This window comes from Limulus polyphemus, unplaced genomic scaffold, assembly GCF_000517525.1.
Source record: "Limulus polyphemus unplaced genomic scaffold, Limulus_polyphemus-2.1.2 Scaffold391, whole genome shotgun sequence".
In the NCBI taxonomy this organism is placed as follows: domain Eukaryota; kingdom Metazoa; phylum Arthropoda; class Merostomata; order Xiphosura; family Limulidae; genus Limulus; species Limulus polyphemus.
The window spans coordinates 218,524-241,459 of record NW_013666001.1 but is presented as its reverse complement, the minus strand read 5'-3'; positions in this window follow the sequence as shown (position 1 = coordinate 241,459).

Below are 22,936 nucleotides of genomic sequence, written 5' to 3'. Positions count from 1 at the left end.
CCGTTAATTCCCAAACAAAATCAGATTCTGTAGTTTGATACTTTTGACGCGTTATCAGAGTAAGGTCAAATCTCACAATTTGGTCTCACAAGAGTATTCCCAAAATTGGCGATGGTTGATGTTGCCAAGCTGCCTTCTCTCTATTCTATCATTTCTAAATTGAAGAAGGCTGGCGCAAATAGCTCTTAGGCAACTTATTATATTTGTGTTAAAAGACATGCGTAATAAAATCAAACATTAAGATTAAGCACCATTTAAAAGTCAAATATAATATACAGATGGGACCTATAGAAACAAGAATAAAGGAACACCTGAAGTTTAGATCTATGATAGTCTGTCATAAACACAAATTTCTGTACTGTCTCCCCTTTTTTTTTTTAAGCCCAGCATGGCCAGGTGGTTAGGGCGCTCGACTCGCAATCTGAGGGTCACGGGTTCGAATCCCCGTCTCACCAAACATGCACGCCCTTTCAGCCGTGGGGATATTATAATGTGACGGTCAATCCCACTATTCGTTGGTAGAAGAATAGCCAAAGAGTTGGCGGCGGGTGGTGATGACTAGCTGCCTTCCCTCTAGTCGTTCACTGCTAAATTAGTGACGGGTAGCGCAGATAGCCCTCGAGTAGCTTTTCGCGAAATTTATAACAAACCAAACCCTTTTCTTTGTTCTTATTACTATCTAGTTTCTGAATGTCAGAGATAATTGAAGAAATAACTACACTTAATATCCCCTATTAACTTTAAATTATTTTAATTATTTCAGTGTATTTGTAATTATATAACCTGGTTAATTGTTTATTCCATATTACATTTTGATTATATCTAATAAAAGTCGATTAACTCAACCGCATTAGTCACAGCATAGTTACATTTTCATTACTTCTTTTTATATTTTCCACCCAATCCTTCATTTACTAACCTGGAATAAAAGTGGAATGTGTTTTGCTGATGGAATAATTAGTTGTCAACATTTAAGATATTTCTTAGCCAAGCCATCGATAGCAAATTGTATTATGGACCAATATATTACCGTTGTAAAAGATTTGGTAATACCCTGTCTCATTGGCTTAAATTTGATCCCTAAGAAAAAGTAAATGTGGAATTTTAGACAAATGTCATTGAAATACGTGTGCCTTCTGAAGACTGTAAATCAAGAAAATTCATCACTGAAGTACAGTGCTTGCATCTGGAAGGCAATAAAAGTGAGTGATTAAAAGAGACATTATTGAAGTCTATCGATATATTTAGCGATAAGCCTGGATTTACGGATGTTGCTGAACACAGCATTGAAACTACTAGTAAAAAAAATTGGCAAACCTTATTGTTATTCGCTCTCTAAGCTAAAAGTGCTTCATGAATAAGTTGATGAAACACTTCGTGATGGGTTAATTGGGGCCTTCTACTTCTTTCTAGACTTCTTCAGCTGTTAATAAAAGACTAATGATATCAGAGTTTTTGTGGACTACAGAATGTTGAACCAGGTCTTCAAACTTTGAAATGTAGTATATTTACGTAAAAACTGCATTGACCTGAAAACAATGTAGTAGTACGGAATCTCTGAGTAACTGACTTCGTGAGAAGAGAATAAAACACAATCACAAGCACAGTGTATGTACTTGGTTTATGGACATTGAATAGTCACTTCTACTCAGGCCAAAATCGTCTACAAGACTGTTTATATTTAATGCTCTTTACTTGGGAAATAATTTCAGATTTACTCAGAGCAACTAGCACTACCCATGTGACTGGTCATCCCCATTCAAGCACTGAGGAAATCACCTGAACTACCATTAAAGAGTGCTGTCTATATTCTTGTACAGTAGCATCATAGGCAAAATATGTGGCGTATTAATAGGATAACAAGGAATAAATACAACTAGAAAAACCTGAACTTTATTGACCATTTGTTATGTGAAAACTGTACATACACATAAATAACCGATAAATTTAGAATATAAATATATTACTTAATACAAGAAGGTAGAAATGCATGGTATATTTATATACCATATAAGTGACATTATGAATACCCTGTCAAGAGCATCACACATCAGTACTCCAGATTTATCTATTGACATTGGAAAATATTTGTGAAAATTGAGAATAAGCCTAAAACTGTGCTTATAACTGGTAATAGTCTTTATGCATTCAGAGTGACACATTTTGGTTTGAAAAATATACCTCCAATCTTATAAAGACATGACATAGATAAGGTTCGTAAAGGAGCAATAGAGTGTCCTAAATCACATATTGATGTCATTATGATGTTCTTGCTAACATTTGAATAATACATCAAAACCTTGAACTAGTTTTTATAAGATTTGTAAGTTAGGTTAACCTACGTGTGAGAATTAGTAAAAGTAAATTCTGCCAACCAGAAGTATCCTATCTAGAGTTTCAAATCACTCCTGAGGAAATACATATAAACACTAAAAGGTTAATTTTGTAAAAGACTTACCCCCAAAGAGTTATAAAGAGTTCAGTACCCCTATTTTAGGTATATGTGCTTGGTATAGTCAATTTATTCTTAGTTTTACTACCATTACTGAAACTTGTAGAGAATATAGTAAATCAAAATATTATGTATTATATAACAATATTCTTTATTGTATCAAAAGAGCTGCTAGTGGAGATTAATTTTGACAACTTGTTCCAAAAACCCTGAAAATGGCTATGCTAACTGAACTATATAATCATCTTACTACTAGGCATCTTGTGTTTGAAAAGCGATGGCTAAAGTAAAAAGAAAAGGGTATTGGCCTGGTATGAGACAATATATTGAAAATTATGTATTTCATGTCACTAAAACAGAATTTATGGAAAGTACTAGAATAGTGGAACCTGGTATAAAAATAGAAGTAAATATTATGAGGTTTTATCTTAAGTATAGTGCTGGAATAATTAGTCATTGGTTATTATAGATTATTTCAGTGTATATGTTTAATTGTATCCTCTTTAGACAGAGCATCATATAAGTAATCATGAAAAAGAAAAACTAGTCAATGAATACCTGTATAGTTAAGGTATTCCAAGGACTATTATATAGGTTAATGGACCTTAGTTTTATTTGATACCTGGAACTTGTAAAGCCATGGGAAATAATAATTTTTACGCAGCTCTTTATCATACTTAGATTAACATGACAAAAAAAAGTAGAACCATAGGTAGAATGATACCTGCTTACATTCATAAATATGATCAAACTTGGAATAATCATTTACGTGGCTTTTCTTTTGCTATTTAAACTTCTGTCTATAAGTCAACAACATATATGCCAGTCAAACATTCTCTGTGACCACCTAAGTCAGTATCCTGTTAAGTCTCAAATTGTGGAAGTGCAAACAACTGAAGAGCAACAAATAAATAATTTAACTCCAGATGAAAGGGATCGTTTGAAATAGATTTAAAATAGTATCACTACTTGTAACAATGACTTTACTAAACACATGTTAAGCTTTCTTGCAAACTGCAAAGTCTAATCGCCAAAACTAAAGAAATGAATATAATTGGGTGGTACGTTGAATTTTGCTCCTTCTATTGGTTATGTCTATTAAATGTGTAATACACAGATTAAAAACCAACCTAAGGCAATAAGAAGATGACAGATTTATTGATATCTTAGTAAATCAATAACTTGGGCGGATCAAATTTTACATGCTGACCTGCCATTGTTCATAGTTTGTGTTTTTAATTGGTTAAACACTCTGAAACCCATAAAGATGTGAAGGGAAAATATATGTGGGAGAGTTCAGAGCATGTGACACAAAGAAGTGAAGATTGAGAATTTATTGAAATATTTCCTTTCGAGATTATGAAATCATAACTTAGATAATATAGGTATTTAACTTATAAACTACCTTTGTACACCACATCTTGTTTTGCAGAGCTTACATAATCAGTAAATGGTTCAACTAATTTTTAAACAATTTGAACCTGTTTTCTTTTTCTTTTTTTGCAATGCAATAAAATCAACCATAGACGCATCAAATTTATAAAGCACATATGCATTTAAAATTTAGCATACTTATTGAAACTTCTTTCTTTGCATTATTTAATAGTGGAGGATATTTCTTTATTAAATTAGGACTAAGCAGTGTGACCTCATACCTGCCATTCTGTACCATCTAGTTTTAAGTTTACAACTGCAGGAATCTTGTTGACACAACAAATAATTCATCTATTAAACACTTCTGTTTGAGCTACGTCTAGTTCTCTTGTATAGTCATTGCTAGATTTCATTTCTTTACTACGTTAGCCATTGGCTTTTCAAAATTGATCTTAATACATGTTGTTCTATTTCCATATTTTGTGGAAGGCATTTACTCTGTAACCCACAATGAAATCACTTTACTTGTTAATTTTTTTTTGTTGCTCACTTCTCACATAGTATTTTGCAATTTGTTCGTGAAAGACACACTTAAAACATATAATGTTGTCGTTTTATTCTGCTGCTCTAGGTTCTTATTTCTAGTTGTCCAGTTTTGTTTGTTTGTTTTTTGAATCACTAAATTATTCTGGAAATGTCTAGGCTCATATACTCGATTTTCTCTAAGCTCTTCTATTATAGCTACGTCCTGGTTTTAGGTTTAACGCCTTCCACTAGTTCTGGTTTCATATTTAAACTCATTTAGCTAATTTTAACTATTTATTTTACGTAATTACTTATATTGCAATACTTTGTTTAAAATATACTATACTACGTTCCTCTCTCACACAACCTTTTGTTGGCTGAAGTTTAATCCTATTGACTGTACCGGTTTTGTAGCAGGCTAATTCACTGTTGTGTGGCAAAGTGATAATAAATGCTATTTATTTAAAATACTAGAAATATTCAGGCCACTAACTCCAGGACGATTATGTACAAAACAAGGAGATTGAGACAGAGCTTATAAAATGGAACATACATTTCACTGATTTGTTTTAATGATAAAGGAAATATCAAATATTTTTGTCAATAATATGGTGGAAAGAAAGAAAAATAATGAAGACAGCGTCTGCAATTTGAGTTACTGCTTTCCCCACATAGATCCATAGTTTAATTAGATTTTATTCTTACATCTTCCTACTACGTAGCAAAAGGACTTACAGAATTCTGAACTTTAACTCTTGGTGGAATGGTACAGTAGGATCTGATACTGCTCCTCTCTCTTAGCTTGGTTTAGTGACAGCTTTTATATCTGCGCTTCTAATGTAAGTTATTAAAGCCAGAATTTATTGGACTTAACGATATCTCTTAATGCATATATAGGCCATGTAAATTTCCAGGGAATTTCAGGAAATTGTGATAGTACTTATGACCCCAATTCTTGATTGTTTGGTCTTCCATTCATTTGGCAAATCATCATCTTAGTAACTTCATTCCCCTTTCAACACTTTCTCTTTACTTACTTTTACGTTTTCTTCACAGTTTGACCTAAGACTAAAATACTAACTACCTTTCAGCACATTAGTGCCCCGACATTTTCATTGGTAACCGGATAAATACTTATCAACTGTCATTTAAAATGATAACCTAATCTGTCAAGTACACACCTATATATATATAAGATTCTAAAATTTAAGTAATAATAATGATCCTAACTTTCGTGCATAAATGTATTTTATAAATTATAGTTTGTTATTTTGTAACATTTATGTAATGTTATTAAAAGTACGTTTACTTTTAGCCAGAAAAATACTTGTCATACTCTCGTTTAAAACAATAATCAAATATATGCTGTTCCAAAGCAAGTATGTGGATGTAAATATATATTTATTTTGCTGTTCTCTCTCCATTGACTATGTTCCCTAGAGCCTGATACAATTATTCTCTTTACCATTTCCTAGCAACTGAGCACCTTTCAGTGGCAAGTATGGCCAGGTGGTTAGGGCGCTCGACTCACAATCTGAGGGTCGCGGATTCGAATCCCCATACTACCAAACATGCTCGCCCTTTCAGCCATGGGGACGTTATAATGTGACGGTCAATCCCACTATTCGTTGGTAGCCCAAGAGTTGGAGGTGGGTGGTGATGACTAGCTGCATTCCTACTAGTCTTACACTGCTAAATTAGGGGCGGCTAGCGCAGATAGCTCTCGTGTATCTTTGCGCGAAATTAAAAAACAAACAAACAATTCAATGTCAAGTGCGCTCATATGAGATTTCAAATCTTTTTAACTAACTTTTTGTACTCAATTTTAAAATTGGAATTTTATAAGATAATTAAATAACTACTAGCGAAACTTTTCTTTCAAAATAGCAACTGACAAAGTTTAAATATCATTGGATAGAGCAGATTATAGAATATATACGTCAACCAAGAGTGAACAAAGAGCTGTGAGAGTAATTTATAGTTTTTGTGGGAAATTCAAAAGGCCTAACTCAAGCAGAGGAGAACTACGGAATATAGTGAGAATTTTCAAATACTTCCACAAATCTTGGAATTTTTATAGTTTATTTTCACATTATTTACATCTCTAAAAATCTTTACATATGAAAGCATATTTATTTGAAAGTTATGCAAACGTTCTTGTATGATAAAATATCAAAAAAGCCTTATTAGGTTTAAAGAGTATGGTAGCAATACAAAAATATTCTGATCACTAAATTGTGATTCAAATCCTTGAATATTATTGTTAAGTTTATTGTATTTAAGTAATGCATATAAATAAAAGAATTTATAATTTATTGAAAACAAAGTACCGTAAATATCCGCGTATAGTGCGCACTTTTTCCAAATTTTTTAGCTCAAATATGAAGTGCGCACTATACGAGGGAACAAGTAGTATTTTTCAGGTAAGATTTTTAGTCCGAATGTTGCCACATCGTTTGTCGCTGTTAGATCACCGGAACTCAGCTCCCCAGTGGCAGAGCGGAATGTCTGCGGACTTACAACGCTCGAAACTTGGTGGGCAGAAGAGCACAGATAGCCCATTGTGTAGTTTTGTGCTTAATTATAACCAACCAACCGGAAGTAGAAAAAAAAGAATTACAAAGAAGAGAAATAAGCACGACATTAAACATAGATAGATACCTCTGATGCTCTATTTTATTATTCCACGGGGAATACAGCATGTATTTCTGCAAAAAATTCCATGTAAAAAAGCAAATAAAATGATTAATTATGCCGTGTTGTTTATTTTTTCAATTTCATCCCGAACGACGAGCGACCTCGTCATATTATTTCATTCTAGTACATGTACACAAATGGCATTGTTTAAAAACACGTATACAAAAATTACAGGCGATCATAAATTTAGCCTTTGTTTGTTCATTAAGTGATGGGTTAATTAGTTGGCAATATTCACTCACACGAGCACAACCAATTACTAATAAACACAACAATACACCACTCGCTACACAAAAATCGATCAGCTGTTATATTTGATCTGCGCACTGTACATGGGCACTATGATTTCTTTTTCTAGTATGTGAGGCCAAAATATATCTACTGCGTACTATACGAGGGTGTTTACAGTATATCGAATAGATTTAGACCAATAATTTTGTTAGCTAGCCTCACCTGACACCATTTCAAGATATCGGGTCTTAGGTCACCGAACGTTTTTGTGAGAGTATGTCGTTTTTACGATTTTTATCCAGAACTGCTAATTACTTCAATTGCCAAAGTAAAGTTTCAAAAGAAATATGTTAACGGTATACAATGAAGTTGAAATTGTGTGCATATATAAAATGAAAATTTATAATTAAGAATAAAAACAATAGAAATTCTAAGATAATATGTGTGTTTGAAGTTAAGCACAAAGCTATCTGTGCTCTCCCTACCACGGGTATCGAAACCCAGTTTCTAGCGTTGTAAGTCCGAAGACATACCGCTGTGCCACTGTGGGGCAATTCTAAGAGAAAAAAAAGCATTTTTGATGCTTTTTTTTCAAAAACGTATTTCGCAAAATATTTTGGAAATTTCATGACACACAAAATGATAGAAAAACTGAATTATATTATATAATTTATAAGCCAAAATTAGATTCTATTTAATACTTTTGTCTTATCTTAATGCAATTTGGTTAAGCATTTCCACTATGGAAAGGATACAATGAAGGGATATGAGTGACACAAAAGTCTAGAAAGGGTAAATGAGAAAATATTTTATGTTCTTATTAAGCCTAAAGAAATTACACAGTAATTAATAAAAACCAATAAATGATTAAAATCACTAACACAAATATCTTTAAAATACTGATTGAAAAATACAATGACAGAATAAAGGGAAGGAAGAAAGTTTTGGATATCACCACGATAAATTCTAATAAAATATATTACACATGAGTGTACACTAGTACAATTTCTAATGAATGAATGAATCCAACCTTTTTATCAACGCTTACACCCTGTAAAATCTTATGTTAGTCTTTTACACTACTAGTCTTTGAAGTTATTTTAAACTAAAATGTATTGTTTAATATGATTTTGAGCTGAATGCGTATTATCATTGTACTATTTCAAAGAGTGTCTGTATGCTTGCAGAGATCAATTACACAGTGAAAAGGAAGATTAGTAGTTGTAATGAGCAAAGGTGATATTCATGACTTTATACAGCCAAATATGTAGTGCAACACAGCTTTTAAGAAAAAAAAACATTACAATCTGTAGTAAGTTTAATAAGCTTAGATATATATATATATATATTTAAAGAACAACTGTTGTCTATATGTATATTTTTCATTCACGCACACATTTTGAATGGTCAACCAAACTTGGAATACACACTTAGGGACCCAGGGGAAGACAATAGATGCTGATGTTTGAATCTGACCCTCCCATATGTCACCCACAGAGGTCCTTCTGTGTTCCCAATGCAATTCTATCGATCTCTACCATACTTCACAAGCGTCTTTAGGGCACCTCGGGAACTAAAATAAGGATTTGCCATCTTGATCTGCCTCGAGAAACTCCTATCTGTTTGTTTGTCCACCTTTCATTATGCAATCAAGCATATTTTTGCTTTTCTACCAAAAAGCCCCCCGGCGACTCAGCGGTAAATCAGTTGGCTTATGGCACTAAACATAAGGTTTCGATACCTGCGGTGGGCAAAATACAGATAGCACAGTGTGTATCTTCGTGCTTTAAAACAAACAAACTCTACCAAAAAAAAGGGGGTAAGGAAATATAATAATAGCTAATACGTGAAAACATAATCTTATAAATATTTTTAGTTAAACAATTGAATACGGGTTCCAACATATCAGATGTATATGACAAAGGGGAACTTTTTTATTGCAAATAAACACAAACATCGAAAAAGATAAATTAAAATCAACATTATCTTTTTCAAACTACCACGCTTTTGTTGTAGAGGTCAAACATTCTGAACACTTAGCCTCTATCTTGTTCTACTATTCAATAAAACAAAACTACGATGATTATATACTATATACGAGTAAAGAAAAACTTTCCAAAAAAGGAAGTAAATGTAGGGATGGCTAATTTCAATCCTTTAAAACAAGGCAAACAAGATAGTAGAGATGGCATTTGCATCATCCCTACATAATAGCACAGGCACACAGTGTAGTAGAATGTTATCAGACAAAAATAGCATAGATTAAACTTAATTGTGATTGAATAGTTATATATACTGCTATATGTTAATTCTTTTTAGAAAAATTTTTCTTTACTTGGTTGCTTGTTTCTTTTTTTAATACAGTGTTTCAGTAGACATAGGAAGGTTTTATTTATAACCAAGTTCTAAATACAAAGAGGTTACAACTGCAATGTTTATTGTTTATTTATTATTGGCTGGTAATTCCTGTTTCAACCTGTACTTAAACTATTAAAGAAACAACACATTTCTGTAAGAAAGCTCATTCCAAAAGATAACATCGTAGTAGAATTATGATATTTCTTAAATTACTAGTAGCTAATAATACTTATAAAAGCGAATACTCCGTTTGAAACTATGTCACCTAAGTGAAATTGGTTGACACCACTGTTTTGGTTTTTGAGTTAGCATGTAACAAAAAAGAAACAGAGGAAAGGAAAATAAATAATTCAGTCATTTTGCTATGACATTCCCAGACTTGTGAATCAGTCATTACATAGATATTTTTATAAAATGAAATACTTATAGTATTGTAAAGTTCTGATAACCAGTTGAAGAGATATTTAAAATACTATTTCGATGAACAATCCGAACCATCCCTATATAGGCATGCTACCTGCCTGATAAAGTCTATAAACATATTTTGAGATTGTATTTGTGAATTGGTGCTCACAATTTCAATGTCTTCAATCGAGAAAATAATAATTTTTTTCTTGTTAAAATCAGCTTATTGTACATTATGGTTGTTGACAATTTGAATATAATATTTTTTCTTGCCACAAATGTATTATCTATATTGAAATACCATACTGAAATTTTCAAAGGTAAATAATAATTCTGTTTATTTTGTAAGGTTCACGTTAGAATGTTTATATTATACGCATTGCTCTATAAAAATGCATAAAAATAGTCATGTTCCAAAAACTGAAACATACAATCATATAAGGATAATCTTTACACATTAAACTTGAAAAAGGTGAGGAAAATAAATTTCTTTTCACTAAACTAAATAATGTTGAATGATCGTTTTCGACTACTGTGTGAGTTCACAAGAAGTAAAATAATATCAAAAGAGCGTAGAAACTACTTTCGAGGTCCTTTTTAAGCTCACAAAGGGAATATTTATCACAGGTAAAGCAAAATTAGTTGACAGACTATAATTGAAACAACGTACTGCTTTCACCGACTCTTATGTCTGTCGTTGTTTGTTTTATCCTTGGCTTATATTTCTCATATATAAATCAAGAATATCAAAAAGACAAGCAACTTAAGTTATAAAAATATCTAATTTGATATACAATAATATTTATAAACTAAATATATTAGTAAGTTTTTATTATGTTAATTAAATTTACTATTTAATGTTGTAGAAAGTCAAACACTACAAGGCCTATTATTTCACAAATTTTTGACGCAGAAAAATGTTGTTTGTTGTTGTTTGTTATTCTTTAAAAATCTTCATGCCACATATTTTAAATAGACAAGCCTCTCCCCCCAATGACACAACGCTAGAAACCGGGTTTCGATACCCGTGGTGGGCAGAGCACAGATATTCCATTGTGTAGCTTTGTGGTTAACTACAAACAATACAATACAATTAATTAGATGACTCCGATACAAACTTTTAAAATGTAAATCAACCCAAAAAATAGTCTTCTCACAATACGTATTTATTAACGAAAATAACTTGGGTAAAAGGTCATTAAATAATGTCAGTTAAGATATTGTATATAAACATCCTCTTGTAATCTAGACAAAACAGCACTTCTATTATCATACATTTTGACGTAATAATAATAACAAAAATAATTTATAATGGAAGAAATAAAGTTATTGTATAGTCCTTAAAAAAATAAACTGTTTAGCGTTAATGTAACATCCAAAATTTTATTATACCACGTTTGATTGCAGATATGTTTCTTCACATTTTTTAAGTAGTTGTTTACGATTCGGAAATGTGTAGAAATAGCCTTTCGAACTTTTTATTGTCTGAGAAGAAAATATTTCTTATAGTACAGACTTTCATCTTCTATGTTAACTCAGAATTAAAACTATGTTATCTATAAATAACATTTATACATTTGGTGAGAAGTCTGTTCTTCTGTGGTAAGATTAGTAATTATGACTTCAACTGCCACAGGAATGTCATTACTAATAAAGAATATCCGTGTAAAATGAGAAGGGTGACCTCCATAAACGCGAGTACCTTGGAAATGCTGGCGTGTGCAGAAAAATATTTAATCTTAAGACTTTTCGGTGCAGTTTTTTTCTTACTGTGTTTGTGTGAAATCTTCAATACTAGAATCTAGACAGTTGTTTGCAACTTTTATTCATTAATTAGAGTTTGAAGAGATGGCCTGATCACATACGACTGCGTAAAATGTAGTGGTATGTTTAGAGGTGCTTTGATGTGAGTTGTTTTCTGTAAAGTATCTGTATGTTCATATGTTATGAGTTGTTTTCTGTAAAGTATCTGTATGTTCATATGATATAAGTTGTTTTCTGTAAAGTATCTGTATGTTCATATGTTATGAGTTGTTTTCTGTAAAGTATCTGTATGTTCATATGATGTGAGTTGCTTTCTGTAAAGTACTGTATGTTCATATGATGTGAGTTGCTTTCTGTAAAGTATCTGTATGTTCATATGATGTGAGTTGTTTTCTGTAAAGTATCTGTATGTTCATATGATGTGAGTTGCTTTCTGTAAGGTACTGTATATTCATATGATGTGAGTTGCTTTCTGTAAAGTATCTGTATGTTCATATGATGTGAGTTGTTTTCTGTAAAGTATCTGTATGTTCATATGATGTGAGTTGTTTTCTGTAAAGTATCTGTATGTTCATATGATATGAGTTGTTTTCTGTAAAGTATCTGTATGTTCATATGATGTGAGTTGTTTTCTGTAAAGTATCTGTATGTTCATATGATATGAGTTGTTTTCTGTAAAGTATCTGTATGTTCATATGATGTGAGTTGTTTTCTGTAAAATATCTGTATGTTCATAGGATGTGAGTTGCTTTCTTTGAAGTGTCTGTATGTTCATAGAATGTGAGATGCTTTTATTGAAGTGTTTGTATGTTCATATGATATGAGTTGTTTTCTGTAAAGTACTGTATGTTCATATGATGTGAGTTGTTTTCTGTAAAGTATCTGTATTTTCATATGATGTGAGTTGTTTTCTGTAAAGTATCTGTATGTTCATATGATATGAGTTGTTGTTCTGTAAAGTATCTGTATGTTCATAGGATGTGAGTTGCTTTCTTTGAAGTGTCTGTATGTTCATAGGATGTGAGATGCTTTTATTGAAGTGTTTGTATGTTAATATGATGTGAGCTGCTTTCTCTGAAGTGTTTTTATGTCTTATTGCTTTAGAATGTCTATATAATTTAAATAAATACATCTTAGGAAACATAGTACAGATTTTGATCAACAAAATCCTCTTCATTCCAAAAGGTACATATGACACATACGTAGTTTCAAAATTAAAATATTACACCTAGAGTGGAATCCTAACCTTATAGAAAATCTCTGTAAGGTTCAGATACAAATGTGAGACCACGATCTACTTGTCTTCATTAATTGTCAGAGCTACTGAAATAACAATGGAAAAACATTACATTAGAAACCTTTAGAAATCTAGCTCAAATAATAGCTACAGAACAACATGAGTTATTCAAGCCAAGGATGGTGCTACGTCATTTTATGGTAGTGATCACTAGAAAATTCCTTCTATGACTAGATATGCAGATACTTTTGTCAACATAGAACATATCTCACGATGATATATCAAAATTAACGAATGTTCGTCATTCGTTATCCAGATCTACTATATACGGACAATGAGCAAAGGTGTCCGTGCAATGCCTTTGCTACACCTAATTAAGATCTAAATGGCTGTCCAACTCAAACCGTTCGTCTGATTGTTTAACTCTTTTTTTTTTTCGGGGAAGGTTTGTTTGTTTGTAATTAAGCACAAAACTACACAATGGGCTATCTGTGCTCTGCCAACAACAGGTCTCGAAACCCGGATTCTAGCGTTGTGAATCCGCAGACATACCGCTGTGCCACTGGGGGCTGCGGGGAAGGATCAACCCGATATCCTTTACCAATTTTCATCGAAACTAGCTAAGCCAGTTCTTGACAACCAATATTCTACTAACAAATTTGAATTCGTATTGTAACGTGTATATTATACCTTGTTCTATGTGCCTTTGAAAAAAAAAGTCATAGCCCATTCATCTATGTGGAAATACGGCAATAACGATTAACATTCAAATCTCAGACTGACGGACCTTATGCATATCTTGTAGTACAAAAACATTTCTTATTCATTTTAATTATATTTAAAAATTATATATGTTAAGTGTTTGACAAAGACCGATAATTTTATCTTTTGATGCTACGTTGTCTAATTTTTACTCAATTTTTGTAAAATACAGTCAATGTGGGCGTAACGGTCTTGTTTAATGATATCTTAACTAATGTGTGAACTAAACTGCTCGGTTATTAAGGAATTTACTAATTTAGTTTTGATTTTGCATATTTTTGCATTTCAACTAAACCTTAGTAGTCTATATAACCTAGTTTCAAAATGAATACGTCATAACTATGAACATACATACATATATATATATATATATATACAATTATTGTTAATAACACTAATGTGAAACGTTATGTTCGTAAATGAGGTGCAGTATCTAAAGGAAACAATATTTGGAAATCTGCATAGGTGCGGAAACAGTCTTAAAATCTGATTTCCGGAAGAAACATTTGAATGTGTTTCATTACAATGGAGTTTCTACAACAAACATTTCATAGATATAACCCTGAGGCAGCTATCGTACTTGTTCAATCTATCCAGTCCATATCACATAGCTTAGATTTTAAAAGTTGACGATAGTAACATCAACACAAATTTCTTTTCTTTCATAAACTGGGATTATGATATAGTTTGTCTGGAGTCATCCTGTAAATGTTTTTCCAGATTTTCCACTAGTCTTCACTTGAAGAAGAGCCTAACCACCTGCTTTCCCAGATCTTCCGCTACTCCTCACTGCCTAAACTCTCTTACACTTTGCTTTTAAATTTTTTGCTATAAAACTGTTTGTATTTCTTGATCCTACCAACATAATTTTTCTTTTGTCCGTTTTTAATAGGGCGTCTCTATTAATTTTATTTTGCCTTGTTATTTTCTGAAGCATGTTTCAAGTATGTAAAACGGCTCTAAGAAATTTATCAAAGACTGACTACTAAATTTGATTTTTGTGAAAACTCACTGAACGTGCTTTAGTTAATAATAATGATAGTCCTTGTTTTTCAATTATCTTAAATTATTATTGACTTTTTTGAATGGGCAACGTCTTTGTATAAAAATCTAACTTTAAGTTTAGCTTCTTCAGAAAGAAACATCTCATCTTTAGTAGATGTCATCATTATGTTTTATAAGTTTTTTATTTATTCTATTAATGTAATTTTAAATAGAAAGCTAGATCTAATTTTCTTGCATGCTTGGAACTCGTATTTTATTCTACTAAAAACAAATTTTCGTTACTGTGGGGGTTTTAGAAGTTTGTTTTACTGTTTATTCTTCAGCTGTAAAAAGGAAATCAATTTAAAAACGCTTGTAAAACAAGGGTGAAGTCCAAGTAGAAAGCAGTCTGCTAATGTCATCCATTTCCCATAAATTATGGTAATAGAATTGTCTTGAGTTTCATTTATGCTAGATATATTTCTCTGCATCTGTTGTTGTGCATAAGATGTTCAGGAAATTCGCCAAGCTTGGCAAGATGTCTGTTCCCATTTTTTATATGTTTTATTAATACTCATTTGATAACTATGCACAATATGAGATAAAAATAGTTGATTAAAATGTTTGAAATGGTAAGCAACTTATTTCAATACAACTACTCAACCTCTTTTTTAAAAGGTATTGAGAATATATGTATATTATAGTATTTAAATAGAAGTCTTTACTCTCTTACATCTAATTTGTATAGCTCAAAAAACTATATTCTGACTAACGTAAAGTTTCTCGATGACGTAACTAGTCTATTTTTTAATTCATTAACATGTTAAGTTCATTTAACAAATATTTTTCTGGTATGTTGTTATATGGAGATTGATTTCAAATGAAATAAAACTGTTGCATAGATTTACAGTTCAAAGGAAGTTCACAGTTTTGACAAAGATCAAAATTACAACTTCATTGTGTTTTGCATGTGAATAAATAAAGCGTTGATATTTATTTCCGTCAAATAAGATAATAAACTTTATAACAAGAAAGGTTCTATTACATAATAGTGGGTATCCAGCTTACGCTCTCCGTAAAGTCACGAAATACCATTACCTGGACATTTCAAGTATCTTCAAACAATATTTAAAATTATTGTTTCATAGACAACAATATAAGAATAGCCGAAGTAACGAGTAATACTGGTATGATATGAATGCCTTTCATAAACTGGCGAAACATGGTTAAAATTAATTATACTTGTCATAAGGCATTAGTATTAGGCCTATTATATTTGAAAACACAACATTCTTTATCTAGAAGAGTGTATAATAATAGTATTTAAACCACACTGTATTCATCATATCCTTTGACGATGACGCGTTCGTTTAATCCAGAGCTCTTCAAGCCGTCTAGGATACAAGAAGCACAGTAGTGTTCGGAACTCTAGCTATAAAAACCACTTCTTACAACAACAGTAATAGTATTCCTAAGGGACTAGTTAAGGATTGTAGTATTTGAAAATATAAAATGCCTAATACTAATTGAAACGAATTTGTTGTTATGTATTTATTTTAATATGAACGTTGTTTAGATTTAGTTTATATTTATAGTGTTAAATATGTATTGCGAAATTCCCGCCTATTCTCCAAAGTTGTAGAAGGTTCTTGAGAGTAAGAATCAACAATATGTGTATATACGTAAACGTTTAAATGTATCCCTATACATATGACCGACGCGCCAAGGTGAGTGTCTATTAGTAGTTCGCTATAATTAGTGTGCTATAAACTTCGAAAGTTATAACTGTGATTTTGATAACGCTTATCAATCGGAAAACTTAAGATATTTGACCAGAAATATTTATAAATTTCGAACGTTATAAATCGTTTAACTTCAATGAATTTTCATCGGACATCAGTAGTTTTACTAAAACATATAACTTCAACGGTGGAAAACAGCGTGTGTGGCCAAGGACAAAGCTAGCTAGCTTCCTAGCGAATCGTATCTACATGAACTCGTAATTAACTCACTCATCGTAAACCCTCGATAAGATAAATGTTTATAAATCATTGTTTGTAATAACTATTTGTAATAATTGTTATTGTAAATTGTACTGTTGTGTGTATGTTAAAACGTATTTATGTTAAAAACGAAAGCGGTGTGTATCAATCTTGTTGGCAAACATCATAAACTGACTGTATATCGGCATATATTTAGATACTAAATCCAAAGTATAATTTAACTACTAAATTTAAATTATCAGTTAACTCAGCTTCAGACTATTTGAAATTTTAATACGTAACATAATGTCTTATGAAAAGTATAATTAATTATATTTATGCTTCACTAGCTTGTAAAAGGCGTTCACACCATAATATTTATTGTTGTAACAAATCGCTTATGACAATTATAATTGAAATGGTTATGTAACTAGTGTTTTGATCAATGCTGTGTTTCATGTATCCCGGTCAGCCTGGATAGATGAATTGGGCGAAATTCGACGTCAGCAATGGATATGATGAATATAGTGTGGTTGGAATACTGTTATCATACACTCTTCTTATTCTTGCAAATCTCTAATGGACTAGATAAAAAATGTAGTGTTTGAAAATATAATAAGTCTCATACTAATGTCTTATCACAAATATAATTAATTATAACTACTAATAGTATTTTGTGAATAAAAGGAATCTTATCTCCAGAGAAATAAAATATTCATTCCCCTAGATAATAAGGGTTGTTTTAGTATCATAATGAAATATTCATTTCTCTGGAAGTAAGAGCAATTTCAATCACAAATTGCTTAAGATACTTTAGTTTGTACTACATTCTCTGAAAAGCTTTGTTAGTTGGTTGGTTGTTTTTAACGCAAAGCTACACACTGAGTTATCTGCACTTTATTCACCGTGAAGAATTGAACCCTACATCTTAGCGCTGGTTCACCGCACCTGAATCACTAAGATAAAATATTACTAATTTTGTTTGTTTGTTTGTTATGAATTTCGTGCAAAGCTACCCGAGGGCTATCTGCGCTAACCGTTCCTAAGACTAGATGGAAAGCAGCTAGTCATCACCACCCACCGCCAACTCATGGGCTACTCTTTTACTAACGAATAGTGGGATTAACAGTCACAGTACAACGCCCCCACGGCCGAAAGAGCGAGCATGTTTGGAGTGATGGAGATTCGAACTCGCGACCCGCAGATTACAAGTCGAGCGCTCTAACCACCTGGCCATGCCGGGCCTACTAATATTGAGAAGGGCACAATAAACTGGTAAGTATGTGACTGAAACCAAACTAGCAAGTCCTCAAAATTACACCAGCCTAACAAATAGTTGATTTTTACTGCTATCGAAAAAAAGATGCACTATTAAAGTGTCGAAAAAATTAAAATTAACTTTCTTTATACATTAATATTTCAGTTCTAAGCCATAATTTAATAATTCATAGGAAGAACTTCTCTACAAATTTTTGTTGTTCAAAGGTCTTCCATAATGGTATTATCAGTCCTCTGGTGGTAAAGCGATTTTATTACCATAACTTTAAAAATAATATAATCTGTGTTTGTCAACATTGAATATGTATTTCAGATGACTTATGAAAAACATAGGTAATAATCAACTTTACGTAGCTTTAAAGATATATAGATCGAAAAGTTGTCTTACTAGAAGAAAAATAATATATTTATGAGAAACATGTTAAGTCCAGAAATACGAAAACATTTGTTGTTAAAATTGCTTGTATTATTAATAAAGGTTTCAAAGACTTGTTTTATCATAAACGTATAACCGCATTGGTAGATAGGATTCGGAGAAATAAGCACAAATTATAACAAATTACATCTGCGCAAAAAGGATTAAGTGGAGTAGGTTAATCACATGATGCCATGAGCCTGAAATACCAGTATACCTCCGTAACAAAAGAACAAAAGCCACTGTAAGTGACTAGGAAGAAGCTTATTTTAAGATTAAAATAACTTCATACACAAAGACTGGTTTTAAGGTTAATTCATTATATTTTGCTTTTTGTTTCTGACTACGAAATTTGAAAGCTCATAATTTTTTTGTATTTTGTCCACAAAATATCAATTATGGTTACTTCTAATATATACAATTCCTTAACATGTTTACTCATGCACTGAAGAAACCTGACTTTAAAAGTTGTATTTACTCACCCTTGGCATACAAGTAATAAAAAAAAATGTTTTGGTCGACAAACTTCAATTTGTAATTAACAGAATTCTATGTTATTATATAAATCAATGCCCACTCGTAGTTACTTTTAGATAACTTTTTATGTTCTAACGATGGATTAAGTTTCAACCCACTTCATGTACCTTAAGATTAATGGAAGCTGAACCACATCCAATATCGATAAAAAGTTAAATTCTAAGTGCCATTGCCTTTTTTTAAGCCTTCATTACCATATTTTACTCTCAAACAAAGTTCGTTATTTAATTGCTTATCTGAAATAAGGACAGTGTTTAGAAGATATATAAGAACAAAATTATATACCGACTTAAACCAAGCTGTTATCTGGCTATACTCTTTAATTCTGATTAAATGTTTATCACTCGTTTTCTTACATTAATTTGTAATACCAGGGGTTAACCAAAAAACTAACTGATTACAAAATCAATATCTGCTCCTGCTGTATCGTTTTTTCATAAGTAAGAAAACCTTGTTCAAGATTCTTTGGTGGTCGGTAAGTTCGAACGAAAAACATAAAAAAAATAAGATAGAAATATGGAATGAACACTTTTAGTAATGTACAACGACAGAACCTATATTAGTGTCTTTTTGCTTGCAAAGACAATTTTAATCATAGAAGCATTTTTCCTTTAAAAGTAAGATTTTTCTTTGTTAATTTAGAGGATATTGCTCTCTTTTTTTTATGTCAGAGAAGATTAAATTTGCAATCCAAAACTAAAGATGACAAAATAGTTCAAAACACAAATGAAAATTAATATCAGGCCAGAAATGCCTAGGTTAGGTTTTTAGTATGAAATAATAACAATATATCCAGAAGGCAAATAATTTACGAAAATGTTATGAATAAGTTTTGTTCCGTTTTGTATGCAAAAGCGAAAGATATATATATATATGTATATATTTCTATTTTAGAAAAGCACTATCAATTACTTCAGGAATACAAAAATGTTTCTCTGTTCAATTGCTTTAGACCAGCAGTGAGCAATCCACTGCCTTCTGGTGGTCAATCTGAGGACCCATTGCACCCTAAAATACGTCTCGCATATACCACACTTTTAATCATACTTATAAGTTTGGCCTGATAAAGATAGTCTTGTTTCTTGAGGGTGTTCGAGGGCCTCACGTGTAGCCCACTGATTAGTTTAGGTTGCTCACCACTACTTTAGAGAATCAAATACATTAAGGTGATAGATAGCTCATAAAACCGCGCTTACTTCGATTCCTAAAATTATTCCCAAATCTTTTGTTTACTATTTATTATCACAACGTTGAAAGGAAATATTCTAAATTAAAATTACCCTAACTTCTCTAGTTTTAGATAATACAATAAACAAATAGGATTGAACAAATATTTGAAGTTCTAATACAAAATTCTTACAAACATTATAAGGAATGATGTTTCTCCATCAAGCATAAGTATATTGGTATGTAATATTAGAAATAAGTTTGCTGCTATTTCACTGGTTCTACTGCCCTTCAGGAAAATTAGGTTCTTCTCTGACAGCCTGTAGATATGTTGAACAAAGATAAAGGTAAAGTTGTTTTAGAGATATGGTACTCAATAGCAATCATTGATGTTATCTAAACTTGATAAACACTTTTCGAAAATGTGGTGTAAAGAGACAACTATACGATTTGCTTTAAAGAAGTGGCATGTTTAATATATACGTAGTTTTCTTGTGGTTTTTACTTTGTATTATAACATGTTTTTAATAGAAATTTTCCAAAATCATTTTTTTATCTCAAGGTTGCTATGTAACATTAAATTAATTTACGAAAATATACTTGCATGTTGTTCGCTCAATTGCGTCATATCATTTATCCCAGTAACTGTGAGATATATATGTTATTATTTCTATTGGTAAAACTCATAATTCTTTTATTTCATGTGGAAGTTCTTCGTCTGTAGCTTCTTCACTCTGAAGACTTACATATACTTAACTGAATAAATCAGACTTTTAGTTTCATAAGCTAACTTCATGTTACCGCGAAAACCGTGATCATCTATCAAACTACTTCGATCTCACTGATTTTTGAAGCTCTCTTTAAAGAATATGGTTTTCCTTTTTTTATATTAACCTGTTGCTTTCGCGTTCAACATGGAAACTGTAGTAGTATAAACCTAATGTAGCTAACGTTTATGTTTTGGCAAACCTGAAATCAAAATGCAGCTTTTTTTTTACGTTACTTTTTACTTACCTTCTATAATATATAATGTCATGTAATAAAAAGTCTAAACATTTATTTAAGCACGTGTTGATGTATTTATATTTCACATAAATCGACTTATCATGTAAATAATCCATCTGGAGCATCTTTATAACATATGTCGTCATACTTCCTCTCTCGATGTTATGAAAATTAATGATCTACGTTTTTGGTGGTTTTTTACTTGTATTTTACAAAATTAAAAATGTTTTTAATGACTAAAGATACTTCTTAGATACTACTCGAGTTTCGTAAGTTTTTAAGTTTCTCTAAATAGCATATTCATTTCTACCATATATCAAATAGATTATTCAATAAAATAAACCTGTGGACAAAAAGTGTATAAAATATTATTTACTGGCATCAAAAAATATTCAAATAGCAAATAGCAAATAGCAAACGAGGCAAATGTCACTAAATGTTTATGTTATCAGCACTGTTGTTTGAATAATCTTTCTATCTTGTTGTCTTGGTGTAAAGCTACAAAATGACCTATCTGCGCTCTGTCCACCACGGGGATTCGAATGCCAGATTTTAGCACTGTAAATCCGTAACCTTACAGCTGATCCAACTGAAGATAATTCAGTGCCAACGAGGCCTTTCTAGTAATAGCAGAGCTTTTAAAGTCATCTGTGATGCGACAGACATAGTAGTAGCTCAGACGCTATTTACATTAGAAAATTGCTTGTCAAATCTGTAATTGTGTTAAGTTGATGAAGTGTAACATATCATCAAGTTTATTTATGTCAGAATTAGGATAAGGATTTTTAACATTATATTATTTATTTATTTATTTTGACACCGTTTGTTATTCATTATTATTTTTTGAGTTACTAAATTCTATTTATCTTTATGTCAAACAACGTACAATTTGGCCTTTACATTCCTATGAGAAGTTGTATATATTTTTTGTTTATTTCACTTATTATAAGTATCTACACGGTTGGATGATTATTTATTTTTATGTGGAACACTGAGCAATTTGTTCTTTCCTTTCTTTCATGTGAGATATTGCAGAGTTCGGTGTACACCTTTCTTTGTTGGCACTGGGTGTGGTATTATCTTATTTCTCTTCACGTGGGAAACAAGAGTATCAAACTTTAATTCTCATGAGATACTGTAGAGGAAATGTTTGCTCTAAAATACTGCCTATTTAATCGTTTACTTTATGTGATATCATACAATTAGTAGAGTTTATTTTCTACATGTTAAACTCTTTATTTCACTTTCACTTTATTCACTTTACTTTTAAAAGGTGTTATGTATTAGAATTTCAAATGGTCTGAAACCGAGCTAAATGATACTTTAAATTTAGTAGTTAAATTGTACTTTGAATTTAGCAGTTAAGTAAAAGCCTATATATATAGTCAGTTTATGATATTTGCCAAAAAGATTGATACACACAATTTTTTTTAACACAAACATCAATACGATTTACAATAACAGTTTTACAAATAATTATTACAAACAAACGTTTCACAAACTTACAAGCAATATAAAGTCTTTCTAGTCTGGAACTTCTTCGATATTTTATCGAGGGTTCACGAGGGGCGAGTTAATTACGAGTTGACGTAGGTATGATTCACTTAACAGGGAGCTAGCTAGCTTTGTCCTTAGTTACACACGCCGAGTTTTCCTACCGGTGACGTTAGGTAATGTTTTCGTACTAATGTCTGATGTAAATCCACTGAAGTTGAATGATTTGTAATGTTCGAACTTTGTAAATGCCCCTGGTCAAATATCTT